This window comes from Heterocephalus glaber, unplaced genomic scaffold, assembly GCF_053883595.1.
Source record: "Heterocephalus glaber isolate CG9 unplaced genomic scaffold, H.glaber_assembly_v1.0 deba00001579, whole genome shotgun sequence".
Taxonomy (NCBI): domain Eukaryota; kingdom Metazoa; phylum Chordata; class Mammalia; order Rodentia; family Bathyergidae; genus Heterocephalus; species Heterocephalus glaber.
The window spans coordinates 91,501-114,361 of record NW_028258360.1 but is presented as its reverse complement, the minus strand read 5'-3'; the positions used below and the strand labels follow the sequence as shown (position 1 = coordinate 114,361).

Sequence of the window (22,861 nt, the reverse complement as noted above, 5' to 3'; positions counted from 1 at the left end):
GGGTGAGGAACCATGACCCCAGCTCTTCGAGTGTTAGAAACTCTGGCAACTGGAACTGCTCCTGCTGGCAAGTGTGGCTGGGGTGTTGCTTGCTCAGAGGGGCCACAAGTAGCAAGGTCACAGGCCCCTCCTTCCTCCATGGCACTGCTAACTGGTGGAGCCCAACATGTGGCTTTGCAGAGTCTTAGGTATCACAAAGGCAAGCAGAGAAGGCTGGGTTTGGAGCTGAGAGGCAAACCCGGGTGAAAACTGTCATGGAGGACATACTACTTCCCACTGTAAGGGCTGCATTCAGGTGAATGTGTGGTTGAATTTCTTTCCTCTGCTATCTGCAAATCACATCTTGTTCCCTTAGGCACTTGCCATATTGAGAGTTTCTTCTCATTGCAAGGGTCAGCCTCTGGCTCCCTTGGTTGCTTAACTTCCATTGGACACTTTTTTTTTTTTTTTGAGGCAGTGTCTCACTATGTAGCACAGGCTGGCCTTGAATTTGATACTCCTGCCTCAGCTTCCCTAGTGCTGGGATTACAGGTGTGTGCCACCATGCGCAGCTTTCTCTGAAAAATTTTTTCTTCTTTTTTTTTTTTTTTTTGGTACTGGGGATCGAACTCAGGTCCTTACACTTGCAAGGCAGGCGGTGGAACCACTGAGCTAAATCCCCGGCCCTCTCTGAAAAATTCTTGATGGGCCACCTGGTTCAAAAGAAGTTGAACAAAGGTCACAAGTGTCCATCAGTGAATGAGTGGATAAACATGCAATATAGAGTTACAATGCAATATTACTCAGCCTTAAAAAGGAAGGAAATTCTGACACAGGATATACCAGGGATGAACTTTAAAGACATTGTGCTCAGTGAAATAAGCCAGGACAAATACTGTGTGATTTCACTTATGTGAGGTTTCTAGAATAGGGAAAGTTGTAGAGATACAAAGTAGATTGGTGGTTGCTAGGGAATGAAGGGAGGAGTGGGGATTTATTGGTTCAGGAACCAAGAGTCCCAGTTTTTCAAGATGACAGTGTTCTGTATTTAGCTGGTAGGGATGGCTGTACAACGTGAGTGTAGTCAGTGCCACTTAAAATGGTTAAGATGGAAGCTTTATGTTATGTCTATTTTACCACAATTAAATGTTTTTGAAAATGAACTAGACAAAGGTGGAAGCTGGAGGATAAGGGTGGGTGGCCGCCCGCCTCATGTGCCACACATCACATGTCCCCATGTTCTGACTGTGACTCATTCCTGAACTCACCTTGGTGAGCAGCATTTTCCGGGCTTTGCTTAGCTAGTGCCTATGTGTTGTGTCCCCATCAGCCCTGCTGCACACCCAACCCCGTGTATGTGTGCAAGGGCAGCCTCTCCATTAGTGTCATTTCGGCAGATGATAATAGCGAATGCAGAGGATTTACCAACATGCCAGACACATGTTCTAGCCACAAATGGTAGTATCCACAGTACAGAGGATTGTCTGTAGTTATCTTTTCAGCTTTACAGATGAGGAATTAAAAGTTCAGAAAGGCTGTGAGTAGCCTCAGGTCACCAGTCTGCTAATAGAGAAGGGGAGGTTCAAACAGCTCAGTCCCAGAGCCTGAGCCCTTCACCATGGGACTCTACTGCCCCCTAGTGGACCATCCACTCCCGCATTGTCTCACCTATAGGGTAGTTTATACCTAGATAGAATCCCCAGCTTTTCTCTCTCCCCGCAATAAGTAATTTCACAGTCAATTTCAGTTCCACATCACACTTTCTTCTTTTTTTAATGCTGCACTGGGGATTGAACCAAGGGCCTCTGCCCTGAGATACATCCCCAGCCCACTTTTTATTTTATATTTTGAGACTGGGTCTTGCTAAATTGCCCAGTCTGGGCTCAAATTTTTGATCCTGCCTCAGGCTCAGTGATGCGATCACGTATGTATACCACCATGGCCAGCTCACACTTCCTTCTTTTGCCCTGGTGCCACAGGGAGGTATTAGGACAAGTGGCAGCAATGGTTGACTTGTACTGTACACCTAGTGAGGCCCTAGAATTCAACTCATGTCTCATTCCTGATGACTTCAGAGGCTAGTGGCAGGATCATCCTGTATTGGTCACATCCCTGAGAGATTTAAGAGTCTTTTTACACCTCTCTAATGGAGATCATTGGAACTGGAGAGAAACTCCTGCATGTCTATGTCCTGGTATTATAGACAGCTACATTGGGTAGAAATAGGCAGTCAGACAGGGCTAGGCCCTGAAGGGAGTCAGTGCAGAAGATGAGAACACATTACAACTGTGGCTAGAGGCACATCTGTGGAATTCAGTCCTCAAGATAAAGACGGGATGACCAGGCCTGCATGCTTCCCCAAGGGGATAAGCAAAGATACTATAATTGCCATCGCCTAGTCCAATAAAATCTAGATAGACATCAGTCAGCCAGGTGGATGACCAGGACCTCCTGACTCATCTTTTCCAAAAAAAATTCCTTCTTCTTTCCACGTACACTTGTTGCATGACTTGCTTCCCTATTGGATCAACATTACCTAAGTGGCCATACTTGTAATCTTATTGGTTGATGATAATTTTGTCACATGTTGTACTCACCTCATGAATTTTGCTCTGTAAAACTTCCTTTGAGAAGTGGGCTCATTGGCAACCCACTCGGGTCCCCTCCTGCCTTTCAGGAGCTCTCTCTCTCTCTCTCTCTCAATAGATATTTCCTACTCTTAACCTCTGTTGTTCCTTAGAATTCAGTCTTTGATTTGAGGGAACACAAACTCAGTGTATTTGACATCTAGCAGGTTAGGAGTTACATTATTTCCCCTATATTGTTGGAGTTCTATATCACTGACTACATGAAATGCTTTTGGAATAAACAACTCTCCACATTTCCCCCTTGATCCTAGTCTATTGTGCAGGATAGGCAGATTGGGTAATTTTTCTCTTTTGCTTTGTTTTATTTTCTGATGCCTGATCTTATTTGTTACCTTTAGCAGACCTTTTTGGATTGGACTGAAACTCAGAGGCAAAAGCTGTCAAAGAGACACCTCTGTCTCCTGGTAATATGTCCCTGCTGTTTTTCTTTAGTCTCCTTCATTCTCTTGGTCAAAAGATCAGCATGTTCTACAACTTCTTTATTTTTCTTTTGGGCCCCAAGCAATAGGCACAGTAGTATTGATGCAGTGCTTGATGGATTCCCAAGAGATAGATTCCAAATTCTTGTGCATGAAGAGCAAAGAATTGCAAGTTATACACATGATGGTAAAAGAAAAACAGCTACATTTATTGAAGGTAATAAATTGGGAAGGTGTCCTCAGAGCAAGCGAGTTTGTGCCAGGAGAGAAGTGGTTCCAGGGCAGTGGAGAGAAAGGAAACAAAAATAAGTTAGACTTTTGGATTTGAAAAAATGTGCACCCCATCTAGGGTGCTTCTCACTGAGCTTTCTCACTGGGTCTTTCTGTATATGACTGAAAAAATGATTGACAGAATGCTCAGTCATCTCCATTGTATCTAGTGTGCATAACCTTCCCTTAATTCACTCTATTATGATTACATGCATGACACACAGCCCATATGGATGAACTTTGAGTGGAAATGGTCATTGTAGGGCAAGCCACTGTGTCTAACACGCATGTGCTCTGGCCTGGAACTTTAGGAATTGCCTGAGTCTTTGTTATTCTTACTTCTGCCTCTCTTAGTACAGAGGAGGGAGGGTTGGCCCTGGGATGTCACCCAAATTCAGGCAAATGGAGAGGGAGTGGTCCCACAGCCTCAGCTGTGCCATCTGTGTTAGAACCAGCCAATCTAAGAATAGTCCTCCTATCACCGTCCCCCTTTTTATAATGACGGAGTTGAGACCATCAAGGCTGGCATCCAGATGCACCCCCAAATACATTTGTTCTTCCTTTCTCCACTTCTCTTTGGTCTCTCAGAAGAAAACTCATTACTCAGTGGCAAGCGAACATGGCGAAGGGTCCAGACACCTGTGTCTTGGGGAATGCTTATTTCTTATTCTCAGTGTTCACTTGGGCTACACAACTTTCCCTTTCTTCACCCAGAACGTGGCCATAGGATCCTCATAAAGGGTCCAAAGTTTGCATTCATTGTCTACTCTGATGAGTTCCTGGCAGCCAGTGGTCAGGAAGGAGATGAGCAAGTTCACACTGGAGCAGCTGACCACCTCCAAGGTGCCTCAAAAACAAGAAAGCAGATTTTTAACAGCTAGAGGGACAGCAACGCAAATTATATCTGAGAATTAAGGTTCTAAAACATGGATTGCTTCAGAGCTGTGGTAATCAGTGGCCACCAGAACTGCTTTTACATCCCATCAGTCAGTTGATCCTGACTTGGCTCGGTGAACACACTTTCACCAGCTGCTTAACCTACATCTGTAGCCAGCCACACAGATTGGTTCACTCCAACAAACACCTCTGAGTGTCAGTGCACAAGTGCTCCGGCAGTAACCATACCTCCATGAAGACACAAACACGTCCTCCAATCCCTGAGCCCCATGTCTCCAGACCATGTAGGAGTCGGTGCTCTGTTCAGCTCAGAGAGACTGAGCCTATCTAGAAGAGCTCTCTTTGGCCATGGACAGCCATATATTCAGCTTTGTTTTCTTTCTTTCTTTTTTTTTTGGTACCGGGGATCAAACTCGGGTCCTTTTGCTTGCGCAGCAGGCGGTGAAACCACTGAGGTAAATCCCTGGCCCTCAGCTTTGTTTTCTTATCTCAGCTACCATGTGGTAGGCCTGTTGTAACCAAGTCAGAATCATATTCCTTAACCTTGCTTAACCTTAACCTTAGCCCCGAAGCACACAGAGGCCCAGGCACCACAGGGTGTTGGAGAAAGAAACAAAACAGGTACCCCGGGGCCTGGAGCTGCAGAATCACCCCGGTTCAGGTTTATTCCCAGAAGTGAGTGGCCAAGAAGGTCTGAAGGAGCAGGAGGAATCTAGGTTTGATTGGCTATTTAGAGGGTATGTATGCTCCAGAGGGCTGAAGTAAGAGGATGCCCAGACAGTAGTTATAACACTTATGCCGGGTTTGGACAGTTGCAGGTGATCTGTCTGTTTTAGACAGGTTGTTAAGGGAGTAGAGGATAGAGGAGGGACCCCATCAAACAGTTCAGGGCAAAGGTTGGCCAGCTATGGTCAGTGGACCATGCTCACCTCTCCTCCTACCCTGACTTGGTTTTTATATTTCTTTTTTTTTTTTCTGGTACAGAGAATTGAACTCAGGACCTTGTGCTTGCCAAGCAGCCAAGGCACCACTGAGCTAAATCCTGGCCCTGGTTTTTATATTTCTTAATAGCCTTATTAAAATTGACCATTTTAACTCTTTATTTTTTCCAGTGTTGGAGATTGAGCCCAGGGCCTTTGCACTGAGCTACATCCTCAGCTATCCTTTTTAATTTTAATTTTTAAATTTTGAGACAGGGCCTTGCTAAGTTGCCCAGGCTAGGGTCGAACTTGCAATCCTCCTGCCTCAGCTCCCAGGGTGCTGGGATTATAGATAATTCATTGTTAAATGTATAATTTAGTAACATTTAGTATAATTTAAGGACATTCACAATGTTGTGCAACAACCATCACCACTATTTCCAGAACTTTTTCATCGTCCCACACTGTATTAGTCAGACTTCTGGTTGCAGGACACAATACCTGACACCCACAATTTAAAGGAGGAGAGGTTTAATTTGGCTCATGTTTTAAGGGAATTCAGTCCATAGTTGGCTGGCTCCACATCACGGTGGGAGATCCTGGTAGAGCAAAGAGGCTTAGTTCATGGTGGCTAGGAAGCAGAGCAGGGGAACAGTGCCAGAGGGGAAGGGGCCAGGGATCAGATAGCATACCCAAGGTCACCCTCCATGACCCACCCAAACACACATCAAAGTATGCATCACCAAGCCCCTGTGTGGCTCCAAAATCAATGAAGCTGACACAATCAAGCTTACCCATCACACATACTGAAATTCATATCCATTAAACAATAACTTCCCATTCACCCCTACTTTGTCACCAAAAATGTACCCATTCTGGGAATGTCATATAAATAGAATTACACAATAGTTGTACTTTTGTATCTGGCTTTATTTACTTAGCATATTTTCAAGGTTCATTCATGTTGTAGTATGTGTCAGAATTTCCTTTGTTCAAGCCTGAATAATATTCCATAGCACATGTACTTTGTCTTTATCCATTCGTCTGTGATGGACACTTGGATTCTGTTTTGCTTTTAGCTACTATGAATAGTGCTGCAATAAACATGGTATACAAGTACAATCAGTTATCCATTTTAAGTAGTTACATAACCACCTATGTAATATTCTGTCTCTTGCCTTTTGGCATTCAAAGCTTAAAATACTAACCAGGTCTCTGCAGAAAAACTTTGCTGACCTGTAGTTTAAGGGACAGGCTCAGGACAGAGGCAGACCCTAACAGAAGCCTGTTCCCCTGCGCTTGCTAACTGAGAAAGAGAGAAGTGAATTGCTGTTACTTGGTGGGAATGAATAATTGGGACCAGTGTTATTTGCAATGGCTGCCATACAAGTACCACAGATTAGGTGGTTTAAGTAACAGAACTTTGTTTTCTCCTGGTTCTGGGGGCTGGAAGTCTGAGATCAAGGTGTGGCCAGGGTCGGTTTTGTCTGCGGCTGCCCACAGAAAATGGCCGCCCTCTCACTGTGTCCTCCCTCGGTCTTGCCCCTGTCCTGTATCCTAATCCCTCTCCTGAGGAGACCAAACAAGTTGGGTTAGGGCCCACTCTAATGACCTTGATTAACCCTAATTACTTCTTCAAAAGCCCTATATCCAAAAAAAGTCCCACTCTGGAGTCCTGGGGTTAGAACATCAACACATGAAAAGGAGGAGACACAGTTCCACCCACAGCAAGGCCTGTGCTCCCCAAAAGGCCCCCAGGCCTTCAACAAGCCTCTTGATACAAGGTCTCGCTATGTAGTTCCAGATGGCCTGGAACCCACCATGTAGCCCAAGCTGCCCTCAAACTCACTGCGATCCTCCTGCCTCAGCATCCTAAGTGGTGGGATTTCAGGGGTGCTACAACATCCAGCTACCGCACAACAGATTTCAACCCAGGATGGCAGAGATGGTGTCAAGCAAGGAGAGATATACTGAGGCACCCTTGCCTCTTAAACACTGACTCCTCAGTGAGGCAGGCCTCAGCCTGCCAGTGAAGAAACTCCCTTTTCTGGGGCTTGCTGAGGACAAATGTGAAAAACTTTCTGATTGTATTTTTGTTCGTTAAGCAATTAATTGCAGAATTTCTTAGATTTTTTTTTTTCTTTTGACAACAAAGAATGAAAAAAATCCAGGATAATTTTAGCAGCAATTAACCTCAATTCACAGAGATGTGCTTGCTTCTGCCCTGCTGTCTGTCAGGCCACATTTCCGGCTTGGAGTTCTCCCTTCCTGTCTCAACTCTGCTGTGGAATGTCACTACAACCTTTGCCCTCATCTATGGTTATCTCTTCTCTATTAAAAAAAAAAAAAAAAAAGCAGATACCAGAGGACACTTTGAAGGAACCGGACCAGGTTTGTTCCGGGTCTGAGAAATGACCCTTCATCCCCAGAAGCAGCTGTGGCAGACACGGTTCACAATTTCCTTTCTTCTCACTGGCTCAGCAGTAGACAAATGATACAGTTTCTGACCCATGACACAAAAACAAGAAGGGGAAAAAGCTCACAGCTCCTCATCCTTGGAACCCCCACCAGCAAATGCAGCAAGAATAGAAATTGCCATTTTTAGCGCAAAAACTTCACATGGACTGACCTTATTTCACTCTGGGACACTGGGATGAGTTCTAGTCAAATGAATTGGAACCAATGGAGATAAAAGATCAAAGTGTGAGGACTATAATAAGAAAATCTTTTAACATTCTGTAGAATCAGCAACATATTTCTAATGCCCCCAAACTGACTTAGAATGTAGAATGCTTTATATAAAGTAGTGGTTTCTGATGTATAGAAGAGGCCAGCTACTTACTTCCAAAGTAGATTAAAGTACAGGATTAAACATGGAAATACAAGATTCAGGCTCTCAATTTAATTTCAAACCTGTACTACTGTTAGGAAGATGATGCTTTTAAAACTCAGATATACTTGGCTCCTTTTTTGTGTGTGTGTCAGGAATCGAATTCAGGACCTTGCACTTGCCAGGCAGGTGCGGCACCACTGAGCTACATCCCCAGCCCACTGTGCTCCTTTTCAAACATATCTTAGCGCTATTCTTTGTAACTAGCCTTCTCAGTAGCCTGTCTTAGTCCTTGCTACTGTTCCTGTGGGCAGTGGGGTCCCTGGACAGGTAGGTTTCCAGCTTCTTGTGTGGGATGACCAAAACAAATTGGGCATTGCATGCAACAATAAGGAAAAAGCAGCCAAGTTTAATGAAGTTTAAAGGGGAAAGGTACTCTCAGAGCGAGCAGGAAGAACAGGAAAATGACACAGGCATGGAATATATTGAGCTTAAGGATTTGAAAATGTGCACCAGGCCATTGGGTCTTTCAGCGCATCATGATTGACAGGGTGCTGAGTCACATTATTATAGACAGGTAAGTTAGGTAGAAACATTATAGGCAGTCAGATAGGGCTGGGCCCTTGAGAGCGTCAATGCAAGAGAGGAGAACACACTACAACTGTGACTGGAGACGCATTAGTTAGAGGCCAGGCCTCAAGATAAAGACAGAATGACCAGGGTTACATCCTTCCCCAGGGGTGAGATAAGTGGTAACACCTGGTCTAATGAAGTCTAGATAGACAGCAGTCACTTCAGTAGGTGACCAAAACCCTCAGGCCCATCACCTTCCTAAAAGTTCTTTGTCCTTTCCATGCACACTTGCTGTGTGCCTTGCTCCCCCACTGTATCACTATTACCTAAGTGATTATACTTGTAACCTTATTGGTTGATCATAGCTTTACCCCTGTTGTACCCATGTGGTTATGCTTTATAAAACTTCCCCTGAAAAGTGGGGTCCTCAGCAACCCATTTGGGACCCTTCCTCCCTCTCAGAAGCTATCTTTCTCAATAAATATTTCCTGCTCTTAACCTCTGTTGTTCCACCATAGAATTCATTCTTCAGATTTGGAGAACATAAACTTGGTGTATCTGACAGATAGGTTGGTAGTTATAATATTTCCTCTATATCATTTATAGGTCTAATATCATTCCTATATCATTTTGAGGGCCTCAGTGAGATAATTGGAAGGAGGTAAGAGTTGGCTTTTGTTTCATGAATTCTGGATTGTGACTCATTTAGGTAATCAGAAATTGTCATCATTGCTCATCAATTGCTTATGCCTTAAATTTTGTATCTTATCTCTTATATGCATTATTTTGTTGAAATGATAAAATTAAGTCGAGAACATGGAAAGATCATGTTATTTCTTTGGTGGGACATTTTACTTTTGAAGGCAAGGTCTTATGTTCCTGTTTTGTATATGCTGCATTTGGACTTGCTTGACCTGTCTCTTGCTTTGATTGTTGTAACTTGTTTTCTTATCTTAGATGGAGCTAAGGGAAAGCAATGTTAGACCATTCCCTAGTGGACTTTGATGCTAGCTAAAATGTGAATTTATGGAATGCTATAAATTGGGTCTTTTTATGAAATCTAGTTTACCTTTAGGAAACATACATGCCTATTAATAAATCATGGGACCCCAACTGCCAGTTAAAAGACAATAAGTTGACAGCCATTCTTAAGAGGTACTGGGACAGACTGGCTCCAATCCCCCTTCTGCACTCTAGAGGGACTATCAAACCTGTTCTGCCTTAGCTTCCTTTCTGGTCTGATCTTCCACTGGTGAGGAGGCAGCCTTAGCTCTTGAGATTCCCCATTCTTGCCTTTCCAGGCTGAGAGTGACAACTTATGGGCAAGTTGTCTCAATAATTCGCCATGAGCATGAAAAAAAAAAGACTTCTTTTTTCTTATCTCATTTCTGATCTTTTCCTGTTACTTTGTACTTTCCTTTTTTGGAGGCATGTAAGATTAAAGAGGGGGGAACCCTAAAGTGCCCCAATCTTTCTCTCTTATCCAACAACTATGAACCTTTAAGTTGAGCCTATAGAAAATGAACATTTGTTAACATCGAAGAAGGAAAATCATCCTAGATGAAGACAGCTCAGACTTTTATCTGTCCCTTAGAGAACTCTAACAAACAGTGGTTACTCTGCCATCTAGTTAAATGCTCTTAGACTAGCTGCCACTCTTTTTTTTTTTTGGTACTGGGGATCGAACTTGGGACCTTGCACTTGTGAGGCAGGCACCAGAACCACTGAGCTAAATCCCTGGCCCAGCTGCCACTCTTAACACAGAGGACAAGTTTGTCTAGCACCTTTTGGCCAATCTCCATTGAAGTCAATGGAATGTTGACTAGATAAGCAGCTAGATTTCTTTCTGGAGACAAATTTCTGGTTGTGTGGAACCAGTGAAAACTGAGAGGACAACTGAGGGGTCTTGGCCGGGGAGACTCTCTGGTGGAAACCCAAAGCTTCCTCAGTGGAAGCTGGGTTCCAATAGCCCAACAGGGTAGCCAGCAGAAATCTCCACTTATACATTATTCCTACCTGCACTCCTCAGTGAGGTGAGAGGTAACTGTCTCAGTGATCTTCTGGTATCCTCAGTCCCAGGGTGACCAGAGATGACACTGTTAGAGCCCTCTCTTAAGCCTCCATTAAGAGTTGAGCTACAGATTTGGACTTTTCTCTCTCTGCTGGTAAGGTAGACAGTAACTCTCTAGATACCCTGACAAATGATTGTGAGGACAAAGATCTAATTTAAGAACCTCCATTAAGTTTTTTTTTCATTCCAGTGTGCTAGGAGTTAACTGTAACTCCCTGGCTACATTATCACTAGACCACACCTCTCTACAGGAGGTCACAGGCTGAGGCAGCTTGGAATAACTGCCTTTCACAGAGAATAGCTATCAGAGAAGTGATTTATACTTTGGTTCACAAATGCTAAGAGTAGAAAAAGAGGTTTTAGTCAGCCTTTCTTTTCTTCATGTGCATGTAGGAAACTGAGAAATGTGCCTTTACTAACATGTCAATTGTGGTTGCTAGGTTAAGGGTATATGTTTAACCTGTGACATAGAAACCAAAGACATAGAAAATTTAGGGTAGATTTTGAGTAAAATGTAGTCTTGTCTTGCTGCTAAGGAAGATTGCCTAGGTAATTAGGTAGATAACTTGACTCTATCTGTCTCTAGAGATGATTTATTTTGTGGGCTGGGAGGTCCTCCCATCACTTTCAATTTGCCATCACTCTCTTTCAAAGAATTGGAAAGCGGTGCGTTAGATCTCTTGATTATTAGTTTTGTTAGCAATCCTTTCTTCTTTAAACATGACCGTTACAGCTGGAAGCAGTTCTAGCTTGTGCTTTTAGAAACACCTGCTAGACTACTCTGGAGTAGGTTACCTCAGGGAGGGGAGGATGACTTGAGGATAGAGAAATCGAGTAGAAATTAAAGGGACACCAATTCTTTCTCTTGTTTCAGATGGGAGACTCAATGTCAAAATCTCTTACTCCTTTGGAATTTGTTTTGTTTTGTTTTGTTTTGTTTGGGGTTTTTTTGGTACAGGGGATTGAACTCAGCACCTTGCGCCTGCCAGGCAGGCACAAAACCACTGAGCTAAATCCCTGGCCCTGTAATCTATTCTTAAGGACTGGAGGATGTTCAACCCTTACATGTTAAAAAAGAGCCATTTAATATTTTTCTGCACTTGCTTATTAAGTCTTTACATCAGACCTTTTACTTGGGGAGAGACAAGCACCACCAGATGGCTTTAAATTTATTCACAGGCAAGGGATTTTCTCAGACAATACCACAGACATGTGAGCTCTGCCAAAAGAACAATCCTCTTATCAAATCATAGCCCCTCCAGATATACAGAGACATGGTAAATGCCCTGCAGAAGATTGGGAGCTCAATTTTACCCATATGCCAAAAAGTAAGGGACTCCAATAAGTATTAGTCTGGGTAGATACTTTTACAAACTGGATTGAGGCCTTTCCTTGTAGAACAGAAAAAACACAAGAAGTAGTAAAGGTTTTAGTCTCAGAAATAATCCCCAGATCTTGACTTCTTAAAAGCTTACAAAGTGATAATGGGCCTTCTTTTAAAGCAACAGTCACAGAGGGAGTCTCTCAGGGACTAGGTATTCTCTATTATCTTCATTGTGCATGGAGACAACAATCACTGGGAAAGGCAGAGAAAATGATTGAGACCCTAAAGAGACATCTTTGCAAAATGGCTCAGGAAACTCGCCTACAGTGGCCTCACTTACTAAAGTTAGCTCTTATCAAAGTAAGAGATATACCTCAAATTCTAAGCCTCAGTCCATTTGAAATGGTTTACCGTCTCCTTTTTCTCACTAATGATTTTCTCTTCAATAGAGAAGCAGATGCCTTACTAAAAGATATAACCTCACTGGTTAAATTCCAACAGGCTCCTCAACAGCTAACAGAAGCTCAACCTCAAGAAAATGGAATCCCATATTCCAACCTGGACATTTAGTACTGGTAAAGTCTCTTCCCTCATCATCTCCTCCGCTAGGACCAATTTGGGAAGGATCATGCACTGTGATCCTGTCAACACCATCAGCTGTCAAGGTAGCAGGCCTGGACCCCTGGATACACCACACTTGACACAAGCCCTGGGAAGCAGAAACTATTGGTGAGTGTGAGAAGCCATCCAAATACTCCTATGAACCCATAGAAGATTTAAAATTCTTATTCAAAAAGAAAACAAAAGGGCTGGTGATTTAGCTCAGTGGTTCCACTGCCTGCCTTGCAAGCGAAACGTCCCAAGTTCGATCCCTGGTACCAAAAAAAGAGAAAGAAAACAAAGACTTCAGATAAGTAATCTAAGATGTTATGCTTAACCCTTTTAGTAATTACTTTACCACTTAAAGGAGAGTGCAATTCCTTTTTAGTGTGGGCACAGAAATATGCAGAGTCATTACAACAAACATATTCCTGGATATGTGGCCTGCTCCCCTTGTCAAGTGCATCAACACTTCCTTGGTGAGTATCTGCACTTCAGGGAGATGATTGGAATAAGCTATAAGACTACATTGATGAGATGCAAAAACATTCAGTGGTTCACAGCTTAGCCCCCTGTTACAAGGTAACTGAGTGGCCTATAAACTGCACCATTAATGATCCTGGACATAATCAAATTTTTTCTAAAAATTCCACTGAAGCCTCTCTAAAGGTACTGGTAAACTCCTGTTAAGTAAAAGTAAAGGTCCTATCATGAGAGTCAACAATCATAGATTTCAAGATGGCAACTTTCAGATATGGGATGATTTTATGTGGTTAACTCCAACTTTAAGACAGCTTAGTAGAAAGGCTCCTTATATTGGGAACAAAGAAATCACTTTTATTCTCATTGGTCTAACTCTATTAAATACTTGGGATGGTTACCCCCTGAGCAATGTATATACACCATAACTTTACAGGTTGAAGACTGGTTTGTAACAGACTGGTTTAATCACCCTGGAATAGATGGAAAGCCACCAAAGGCACTCATTGGTCCTGTGGAGCCAATTTGTGGCCCTGGCTACTCCCTGGATGGGTAGGGATATGTGCACTGGGGTTTGTGTGGTTACAAGGCAGGAGTGTCAAAATTATCAATGAACCTGCAAACTTATCCCATCTAGAAGTGTGACATTGATGATCTAGAAGTATGTTTCACTGGTATGATCATTTGGCTTCTATTTTTATCCCTTCCCTAGGATTAGAGGATGTAATGCAAGACATTGAGGCCTTGACTAACTATACTCAGTGGGCCTTAAATGATATCTCAACTGGTCTCTCTTTCCTAAATGAAGAAGTGAAATTAATGAGGCAAGCCACCCTCCAAAATCGGATGGCATTAGACATTCTAACAACAGCACAAGGGGGTATTTGTACAATTGTAACCTGGATGTTGTATGTACATTCCTTGATACTTCTGCTATCTTGATGACCATTCAAGATATTAAATGACAGATATTTCAGATTCTGAAATTCCCTGGACCTTCTTCTTACCCTTTTTGTGGAAGGGTATCCATGACTCTTCCTAATGGAAACATTCGTTGATTATATTCATAATAATCTTCCTAATCTTATTATTTGGCCCATGTATATTTAACTGTTTCTTTGGCCTTGTCTCCTCCAGACTTAAAGCTATATGTCTACCCAAGATGAGAACACCTGAGGTCTATCAAGGGACTTTAGATAGATCCTCTGGAGGGTATTTCTCACTGCTGATCACAACTACAACCCTCTTTATCCTGAAGTAGTGGTCTTATGGCCCCTAACTATACCATCTATATTATACTGTAACAGAATGCCCCAGACAGCATAGTTTATAATGAAGAAATACATTGGTTCATGGTTCTGGATATGAGAAAGTTGAAGATCTGGGGGCCTGCCTACTGTGTTATCCCATGGTGGATGTATAAGGGGAAAGTGAAGGATGGTAGAGGGGACCCAAACTTGTCCTTTTATGATGAACCTGCCTCAATGATAATGAATCCATTTCCAAGGTAACAGCATTGATCAATTTTTCAGCATAGAGCCTGAGGTAGGATAGAAGAAATAAAAACTAGGTAGACAGGGAGAAGGAAATCGAGATTTTAAAATTGTACTGAACTGCAGCTTCAAGACACAAAAGTTACTTGAGGATTTTTCCCATCCAGGAAAGTCACTCAAGAAAAAAAATTGTTCCTAAAGGTCTTAAGGACAGTAAGTCAGTAAACTCAGGCTCAGACCTGTCCCTTTCACCTTTAAACTATGGTTCCTCCACCCCAAAGGAAGCAGCAGTATCTCGGACAGCAGATCTCAACTGAAAACACATGCAGATGCTTGCACTGTAACTGACCAGGCAGTAGGAATTCACATCCCAGGTCACCCATCTTGAAGACACCCCTCAAATATACCCAACTCTGGCTCACAATGCATCTCATTTCTCTAGTGTCTGCACTCTGCTCTTGAGTACACCCTAAATCTCTATCTAATAAACACTTCTCATTTCTCTTCCTGACGCGTCCTGAAAGTTCATTCCCACAACCTGAGCCTGTGTACTTATCCCACTAGGGAGGGATAGATTCCTTATATCAGCATTGGGGATCCTCAGACCCAGCCCAATGACAGAGCCCTCGTGACCCTAACATCTCCTGTCGTGCCTCATTTCCCCAAATTCAAATTGAGAGTCCAATTTTTTTTTTTTTGAGACAGGGTCTCACTACGTAGTTCAGGCAGACCTTGAACTCACTATGTAGCCCAGGCTGGCCTTGAAACCATGGTAATCCTCCTGCCTCAGCCTCCCAAGTGCTGAGATTACTGGCATGCACTACCATGCCCAGTTGACCCAATTTTCAACACATTTATTTTTGGGGAACATGGCAGGCCTCATGGTCCATCTGTGAGGACATTTTCTGAGAATCTCCATCTTGGAGACTGGCTACTATAATAATACACTGCATCACAACTTATTTGTTTTGTTTATTCTCTTGATGACATAGGACATTCCCCTTTTTTTCTATTACAAACAGTGCTGCTAAGATCATTCTTCATCAAGCTTGCTGATACATTTGGGCAAGAGTTTCTCTAGAAGGAGGTTGCTGGACTAGAGGGTATGTGCATCTTCACATTTATTAAGTAATACCAATATTGCTCCCCAAAGTGGTTGTAACAATTTACCCTCCCACTAGCAGTAAATTATATTTTCCACACTCTGTGTCTTCATCAATCTTGGTATCGTCAGATTTTTAAAAATTCATGACAATCTGGTGAGTGTAAAATGTTACTCTTTGAGGATTTAAATTTGCATTTTTCCAAACTATTAATGAGGTTGAACATCTCTTCATATGTTTATTTGGCCATTTATGTTTTTTCTAAGGGTAAATGCCTATTTTTGTCATCTGTGGACTTTTCCACTGGGTTATATATCTTTGTTTTACTAACTTGTAGCAGTTCTTCATATAGTCTGGATTGTTAAATAGCTTCTGGTGATTGTACCTTGTCCTATTTGTGCTTTCTCTTTTTGCATTTTGAAAATGTTTTTGATGAATAAAGTTTTGAAAGTATTGTTTCCCCCACCTTGTCGTATGTGCTATTTTCGTCTTTTTAAAGATACATTTCCATCACTTCTTGGCCTTTTGGCTAAGATCAAGTGTAAAGATACATTTTCATTCATTGAGGTCACAAAAATATTTGCCTACAGTTCCTTCAGAAGGTTTTTGTAAGTTTCCCCCTTCACACTGAAGTATTTAATCCTAATGAGAACTGCTCTTATGTGTTGCAGAAGGCAGAGACATAATCATATTTGTTCCTGTGTGGATGTGCTTGCTCACGTCCCCTGGAATATTTTGCTCGCTTGACTTTGTGGACATCACATGCTCTGGGTTTTCCTTCTCTGTCTCATTGCTTCTTCTTGGTCCCCAGTTATGGGCCTTCTTCCTCTTTGTATTGGTAAAGGATAGAATGACCTTGCAGTTCCCCTCTTCTCAGGTCCAGATAGATTCTCTCAATAGCCTCTGTCTAGATGAGCTTCTTCAAGTCCATGGTCAAAAGTAACACCTGTGTGCTGAACACATTGTTCATAGCTTTACTCTTCTTTCGCATTGTCCCACACCTCTCTCCTTCCCATCGCATTGGCTTTGGCTCAAGTGCTCCTCCCTAGTGAGGTCTTCCATGACCACACTGTGAAAAATAGCAGCGCTTCTCCCTCTCTATCACTTATTTTGCTTTGTTTTATATCAATATAAAATATTTTAAAGCATCATAAGTTCCCTCCTGACCTTGTATTAGAAAACTATTATGTATTATCTATCCAGTCAGCACTAGAATTAAACTAAATGTCTAAGAGAAATGGTTGACATATTATAGAGAGGATTTTTGTTTTGTTTTTGTTTTTGGTACCAGGGATCGAACTTGGGACCTTGTGCTTGCAAGGCAGGCACTGGAACCACTGAGCTAAATCCCCGGTGGTTGACATATCATAGATTCTCAATAAATGTTTGTAATAAAAATAAGCAATGATAATTAATATAATCCTTCATAGAGTATGGAGCTCTTTTATATGCAATCATAGTCCTCCTAGTACCCATTTAATTCTAAGAAGCATGAATTTATCTACATTTAAGAAAATCAGGAGGCCTCTTAAAGTTTTGACCCAGAATCTTTGAATTTATTCCCAGTTTTATGCATTATTAAGTATGTGACTGTCATTTGAAGAGATTCAACTACAACATCTCCAAGATAACTTCAGGCCATGCCATCTATCATTCAGTATTTCACATAAAATAAAGATAGTTCTGATAAAGTGACAAGTAATTCAAATTAATGGACACACAAAGGTGTTTCAAAGCCAAGTTTCAAGATTTTCCAGGACTATGTAGTTGTTTCTTCTCAGTGAAAATGCATGCCCCTGGGCCCACTCCAATCTTGATGCCACCAGAAATATTTTTGCTCAAAGCAAAATACTACAAAACATTCTTATTTATCTCAACTGTCAGCAGCTAACTTGCAGAATTCCAGCCTGCCTGTCCACACCAGGTTATCTGGCAGACATGGGCCTTACTCCAGGGTGCTGGGTCCAGGAGCCACAGACAACAATATGCAGACCTCTACCCTCCTCTCACTGCTGCTAAGCCAGTAAAATCCCTGTAGCTAGGTTGATAAAAATACACACTTGGCAAGTCTGAGCTGCCAAAGAAATTCATTCATTTACCAAGCCTGGTGAGAGTGTTTGAGTTTATTTAATACGTGAGAATTTAGTCACTTGTGTTGAAATGACTGGTTTGCACTCTGACTCATTCCCTAACACAAGTAGAAGGAATGTATGCATTTCTCTCCCTAAGGACACAAAAAAGAGAATTTGAGAGTGATGTGAAAATAGATTCTGCGTTCCCTGGGGACTCTGCGGGCTGGTAATGTTATGGAAAGTTCTGGCACTGAGGGGTAGGCTCTGCTGATGGTCAGCATTGTGGACTGATAGCTTATGACTTGGAAGCACACTTCGCAGACAATGTGGGAAAGATCTGGGGCACTTTTCAGGGGACAGTAAAGCTCCAATGCCTGTTACCAGAGCTGTGGAGGTATGAACTGCACTCTGTGAACAGCAGAGCGGTAACCTCTTAGAACTGTTGACTCAGAACCCTTAATCTTATTTCCAATTCTATGCTTTATCAGATGTGACTGTCAATCAGAGAGACTGAGCTGTAACAACTGGTAGAACGGGAACCCATGACTGCCAAGCCTCCTATCAGAAACAGAGTTCATTGCCTTCCCAGAAATTTCTCGCTAAGGCAGTTGGTCTGGTTGACACTGATTAGCAGTGGGATAGAGATTGAGTTGGGTGGAGCCTGCCCAGGGACTAGAAAGGTTTACAACACCAGCGTTAGACAAACCCAAGAGCAACAGTTACGTCCAATGCCTTACAGACTCAGGGTTAGGTGTCACCTATAGCACCTTTGACAATGTCACCAAAATCCAAAGGAATGGTGTGGATTTGTCAGCAGAAGCTTACTACTTACTTAATGCCCCACAAATGGTGCACAGAGGGTCAGTGATGCACGTGCTAAAAAGTATTTTACCAATAGACAAGGAAGGTAGCAAAAACAAGAGTTAATTTAAATCAGGGAAAACAAGAGTTTATTTAGATCAGGGTATGCAGCAAAGGGGATCAGGGACAGTGAAGGTGACAAATTGGAGTTTTTATAAGGGTTTGAGGATTTGGAAAAAGGGTCTAGGCAGCAAATGTGATTATCTAAATAGTGTCTTTTTCTGGGTCATTTCCCACCGGATAAATCTTTGGGAAGCACCTGTATTGCATGTAAACTAATATGTTTATGGTTGCAGTTTTGACAAGACCATTTTCCTCTGGCTTATAGAAGGTTTTTAGCCTTAGATAAGATGGTGATATCTTAGAGAAGATGGATGACTCTTGGGAAGAATGAATGGGTGTTATATCAAAAGGCTTGTTGCTGGTGTTTTGGGGTTTTTTTCCCACACTGGGGATCAAACTCAGGACCTTGCGCTTGCAAGGCAAGAGCAGCGCCACTGAGCTAAATCCCCAGCTTGTTGGTGTTTTTTGACGGCCTTCTAGATGTCTTTAACAGGAGTTTCTTTGTTAAGGGTTTTGAACCCTTGATTCAAAATGGGCAGCTGCTACATTTAATATGCAACACTCAAATATCATGGGCTTAACCAAAAGGAGAGACACAATCCAAGATAGGTTGGGGAGGGGGAGTTATTCAAGGACCCAGACTTCTCCCATCTATTTATCCTTCCATCCTCCAGATAGAACCTTGACGGATCCTCTGCATCCAAGCCACAAATGAGGGAAGAGAGACACACGGAGAAACCGAAGGAGAATATCACTTCTCTCCACACATCACTGGTCAAGGCCAGCTACAGGACCCCACCAAGACAGCAGAAGCCAGGAAAATGTCTGGCTATATGAGCAGGTAGAAGACAGCCTAATACCAAGCACTGGCAGCCTTGGTTATACAAGTTCCATACAAGAACAAGATGTATTTTTAACAACAAACATATCAAAGCAAACACTGTAAGTGATCATATATTTAATTCAAATAGGGTAGTCCATTTTCAAAATGTTCTTTGGTCCCATTTGACCCAGCTATTCCCCTGCTGGGTATCTTTCCAAAAGAATTAAAACTTTTTTTTTTTTCCCAGTGTTGGGGATTGAACCCAGGGACTTGTGCATGTAGACAAGCTCTTTATCACTCTTTATCACAGGCCCATTTTTACTTTTCTAATTTTTTTTTTTTGTACCGGGGATCAAACTCGGGTCCTTGTGCTTATACAGCAGGCAGAGAAACCACTGAGCTAAATCCCCGGCCCTCCATTTTTATTTTTTATTATGAGGCAGAGGGGTCTCACTAAGTTGCCTAGCCTGGCCTTGAACTTGTGATCCTCCTGCCCAGCCCCCAAGTATTTGGGACCAGACATGTTTGTCACCATACCTGGCCCAAACCGGTCTTTAACAGAGATTTGGGGTGGGTCAAGGAGAAGGGTGGAAGAGATAAAGTTATAGAGTATGGGGGATGATTCTAGGCACAAAGTCTTAATCTTCTAGGCTTTGAGAAGCACAGGTGGTCAAAGAGTGGACCTACCTACCTGCCTATGAAGAAAGGAAAGGAAAGCAGTTGTTTCTAGCTCATGTCTGGTTTCCTGGCCCCCTCCCACCCCTGGGGATATCACTCACCTCCCCAGACTCCCAGGAGGCCCCATTGGGAACCGTAAGTGTGGGCTCTGGAGCCAGGTGCCAGAGTCCCAACCCTGTCCCCAGCACTTAGTGGCTGTAAGACCTTGAGCTTCTTACTCAGCCTTTCTGGTTCCAACTGCTCATGCTGCATAGTGGCAGTAATGCCTGCACCTTCTACAAGGGCTTTTTATGATAATTCCATGAGTTAATATTTTTAAGGGCCGAGAGTAGTGTCTGGCACAATAGTAAGCACTGTGTAAGTATCTGTAAAATAAAAATTGCTACCACGACTGAGATAGGAGATTAGGGTGGGGCAAACTGGTTAAACCAGTGGGCATGACCTGTCAATCATAGAGATTCAGGACACGTGCACAGAGCACAGCATCCGGGATGACTATGCAAGTTCCTGAACCCTGTCCGCTGGACTGGCTGGACCACTGAGAAAGTGCTTCTCTCAATGTCTGAGATCTCCATGCTCTGACCTAGAAGTGGCCTCTCCAAAATGGCCTCCAAGAACTCCTTGGCTGCCATTTCTGCTGCTGACCAACTGGATAGTCCTGCTCCTGCCCTTGGTTCTCACCCTCCTCTGGTTCTGTCCTCTCCCACTCTCATATTCACCAGCTGAAAATCTACCCATCCTTCTAGGCACAGGATAAAAGCCTCTTCATCTATGAAGTTTTCCTGGTCCACCTGAATCTCCATGTTCTTGGTTGATCTTCCTATGTCAGATATTTGGAACTTACCTAATTGTCTTCTTCCCATCCCCAACAGAATAGAGATTTCTCTCAATGGTGTGTATCTGTGATGGCTACCTTTATGCACCAAGCGAAATGGGATAAGGCCTGCCCAGAGAGCTGATAAAACCTTATTTTCGGGGTGCCTGTAAGAGCATTTCTAGAAGAGAGTGCCATTTGAATTCACGAACTGAGTAGAGTAGATGGCTCTTCCCAGAGGGGTAGGGGGGCATCATCCAATCTGTTGAGGGCCTGACTAGAATAGAATAACAGAGGGATGCTGAGTTTGCCCTCTGAGCTGGGCCATCATCATCTTCTCCTTCAGACACTGGCACTTCTTGCTCAAAAGCCTTTGGACTCAGAATGAATTACAACCAGGCTTTCCTGGTTGTCCAGCTTTCAAATGGTAGATTGTAGGACTTCTCAGTCTCCATAATCATCTGAGCTAATTCCTATAACAAATAAACTTACTATCATATGTAAATATATATATATATTTAGTTAATTCTTTCTCCTTTTGTAAATGCTCACAGATTCACATACATCCTTTCAGTTGTGTTTCTCTGAAAAACTCTAATGCAATATTGCATTCAACTTTGTGTTCCCCATGCCACTTAGAAATATGACTTTTACTTAACAAAAATATGAAAAATATTTCATGGCCTTGTGATGAAGTGAATTTAAGACATCAAGTTTTGCTATGGCTTGAAGTTGTCCCTCAAAAGCTCATTCCCAATTCAACAGTTTTGGGAGTTGGGGCCTAGTGACGGGGCAGAACCCTCATGAATGGATTAACGTCCTTGGAATGGGTTCCTTAACTGCAGAATGGGTTGTTATAAAGCAAATCTTCTCATTGTTTTCCCTCTTGCAGGACCCCACCCTTCTACCCTTCTGCCACATTATGATGTACCACAAGGACCCTCAGAAGCCAAGCAAATGCCAGCACCGGGCCCTGGGACTTCCCCATCTCCAGAGCCATGAGACAAAATGAACTTCTTTCCTATAGGATTTGCCCAGTGACTGAAACAGCTACTTTGTCCCTGTCCTCACCATCTGGTGTCAGTGGGTTTTGCTCCAATTAGATTACTTGGGACTCCCAAGTGTCTTCCTTGTTGGGAAGGAACCACTCACTACCACCACCATTCTCCTTACAGGTGATAATTTGAGTTGTTTTCCTTGAATGGCCCTCCTTCCTCCTTCTAGCCAATGTGGGGTTGCTTTTGAGTAAATTGGATTTTATAAAAAGTAAATGGTGTTTAAAGGACTATTCACTCCTCCCACATAATTAAAGGTATCTTGGGGCTCTTCCCTTTGGGGACCTTCACTTCCATAGCTTTATCTCTCATCTAAACACAAATGGCTCTTCAATGTAAATTCTTGCCCTGGCTTTTCTCCTGATAAGCCATTTTTCTTGTTCTCTGAGGCCCATCCAACTGTAACACCCGCTACACAAGTGAGTAAATTCAAGCCACATTGGTCTGTTTGGCCTTTGAACTTAGGCTCATTTCTAAAACCACCTGTTTACCCATGCTGCACCCATCCCTCATGTTTCTCAGCCTGTATGCACCCCTACTAGCTTCCACTTCAAGCCCAGTTCCCCATGGAATCTTCCCAGCGCCCTCTGATCTTTTTGTTCTCTACCTATCTCTATTTCTGTCACGTGTTACCTTGAATCATCTGCGACTCTATCATTTAAATGCCCTGTCTCCCCACCTCAATTACATGCATAGTGCTTGTTTCTTCCAGAAAGTCTCATGCTAAACATGTGCTTGTTCTTTTTATTTTCCCTGACTCCTACTGCATCCAGAGCGGGAGATGTTTCAATTATCTCGTAATACACAGCAAGCCATTAATAATCTTGTGGGGTGACTGAGTTTAATTGGGAACTTCTCCCTTAGGGTCTCTCATGCAGTTGCAGCCAG

General features: G+C 42.8%; 1 long non-coding RNA gene across 11 annotated transcripts in view; it reads left to right on the top strand.

Moving 5' to 3' along the window:
- The window catches only part of LOC110344666 (uncharacterized), a 34,406-nt gene extending 12,217 nt beyond the window's left edge, over nucleotides 1-22,189 (top strand). For 10 of the 11 annotated variants that reach the window (XR_002387371.2, XR_002387374.2, XR_002387368.2 and 7 more), the window contains 4 exons: nucleotides 12,433-12,660; nucleotides 15,527-15,607; nucleotides 19,278-19,545; nucleotides 21,811-22,189. This is a non-coding gene — a long non-coding RNA (uncharacterized LOC110344666). The remainder of the gene's footprint in view (nucleotides 1-12,432; nucleotides 12,661-15,526; nucleotides 15,608-19,277; nucleotides 19,546-21,810) is intronic. The other variant, XR_015443765.1, reaches the window with a different exon arrangement.
- Nucleotides 22,190-22,861: the final 672 nt, after the last annotated feature.